Raw genomic sequence first — 2507 nt, forward strand, 5'->3', positions numbered from 1 at the left:
ATTTTCGTGAGGGCAGAAAAATCTTCCGACTGCAAATTCCAGGCGGGTCCCCGGGTTTTGTAATTTTCGCGAGGGCAGACGACTCATGTACGTGATCCAAAACCGGTCAACTTATTTTTTTGGTTAACGCCCAAAGTTTTGAACTCAAATCGAGTTGGCTACCCCGACTCGAATCGCCTCCGAATTTTTCGCACAACCCATGTCACCGTGCTCGACTTGATTCTAAGTGCCCCGAGTCATGTACGTGGTCCAAAAGAGGTCAACCTTTTTTTTTTGGGGGGTTAATGCCCAAAGTTTTCAACTCGAACCGTGTCGGCAACCCCGACACGAATCGCCCCAATTACCCGAACCCCGACTCGAATCGCGTCGAGCCTTAACCGCCTCCAATTTTTTCGCACGACTCATGTCACCGTGCTCGACATGATTCTAAGTGCGCCGAGTCATGTGCGTGATCCAGAGGCGGTCAACTCTTTTTTTGGGTTAACGCCCAAAGTTTTCAACCCAAATTGTGTCGGCGACCCCGACTCGTATCGCCTCGAGCCTTAACCGCCTCCAGTTTTTTCGCAGGACTCATGTCACCGTGCTCGACTCGGTGCCCCGAGTCATGTACGTGATCCAAAAGCGGGTAACTTCTTCCTTCTTTGGTTAACACCCAAAGATTTCAACCCGAATCGTGTCAGCAACCCCAACTCAAATCGCCTCGAGCCTTAATCGCTTGCAATTTTTTCGAACCACTCATGTCACCGTGCTTGACTTGATTCTATGCGCCCCAAGTCATGTACGTGATCCAAGAGCGATTAACTCTTTTTCTGGCTAACGGCCAAAGTTTTCGAATCGACTCAGCTACCCCGACTCGAATTGCCTCGAGCCTTAACCGCCTCCATTTTTTTTTTCGCTCGACTCATGTAATCGCACTCGCCTTGATTCTGAGTGGCCCGAGTCACTTACGTGATCCAAAACCGGGTAACTTTTTCTTTTTTCTTTTTTTTGTCAAGTCCCAAAGTTTTGAACTCGAATAGAGTCGGATGCCCCGACTCGAGTCGTCTCCAAATTTTTCGCACGACTCATGTCACCGTGCTCGACTTGATTCTAAGTGCCCCGAGCCGTGTACATGATCCAAAAGCGGTTAACTTTTTCTTTTTGGTTAACGCCCAAAGTTTTCAACCCGACCCGCCTCGGCAACCTCGACTCGAAGCGCCTCGAGCCTTAATGGCCTCCAATGTTTTTGCACGACTCATGCCACCGTCGACTTTTTGCTCGAATCATGTCACCCAGGGCACCTCGATGCTACGTGACCCGAGCCCTGTGCGCGATCCAAAACCGGGTAACGTTTTTTTTTGAACTCCCAAAATTTCATTCTTTTTTGCCTTACGAGCCCTATCATGATCTCTTTTTATAAAGAAAATTCTCAAATCGGATCGTTTCGGCTAGCCTACCTCGAATCTGGCTAGCTAGGCGTAACGCCTCGAGTCGGCTCGGCAATACGTGAACTGAAACTTGTGCGTGATCCAAAAGCGGGTAACTTGTTTTTTTTTTTCTTCTTTTTGTAATGCCCAAAATTTAGCGCTTTTCGCTGTACAGGGCCTCCCATGATTTTTTTTGTTTTTTGTTTTTTTTCCCCTCGTCGACCCACTCTGGCGACCCAGTCGGGTCGCCCGAGGCTGGGGCGACGGAGATGGGTTGACCTAGTCGGGTGACCCAAGTTGGGTCGACCCAGGCGTGCGATCCTGGCTGGGGACAGCAAGTCGATTCTATAAGTTTGCTTGCCAATTTTGCTAGCCAGGTCGGCTCACCAAGTCATCTAACCATGTGGTCTTTTGCCAAATCAAGAATTGACTCTTTAAGTCAACTCACAGCTCGTCAAGCCGGCTCACCAAGATGACTTATCGTCTCGCCTCACCAGGTTGCCCCACCAGGTCGCCTCTTCTTTAAGACCGCTCACCATGTCGGCTCCCCAAGTCACCTCACCGAGTCGACTATTCAGGTTGCCTCACCAAGTCGACCCCTTAAGTTCGCTCACCAACTCAGCTCCCTAAGTCAGCTCACCAAGTCGAATCACATAGTCGTTTTACCACCTTGCCCCAGCAGGTGTGCTCGCCAAGTTACCCCGCCGAGTTGCTTCTCTAAGCCCACTCACCATGTCAGCTCACCAAGTCGGTTGTTCAAGTACGTTGCCAAGTCAACTCTTTAAGTTCGCTCACCAGGTCAGCCCGCCCAAGTCGCCTCTTTAAGTTCGTTCGCCAGGTCGGCCCGCCCAAGTCGCATCAGCGGGCTAACTCGCCGAGTCACCTCGCGAAGTTGACTCTTTAAGTGCGCTCACCAAGTCGACTGTCCATCTCGCCTCGATAAGTTGGCTTGCCGAGTTACCGCACCAAGTCGTCGCCTCTTTAAGCCCGCTCACCGTGTCAGCTCGTCAGGTCGGCTCACCAAGTCGACTAATCAAGTAGGCCCACCAAGTCGCCTCAAGGATAGCTCCTCACCATGAGTCGCCTCACCATGTTGACTCA

This window comes from Cupressus sempervirens, chromosome 1 (genome assembly GCF_028749045.1).
Source record: "Cupressus sempervirens isolate cs-2001-9-10 chromosome 1, ASM2874904v1, whole genome shotgun sequence".
Lineage (NCBI taxonomy): Eukaryota > Viridiplantae > Streptophyta > Pinopsida > Cupressales > Cupressaceae > Cupressus > Cupressus sempervirens.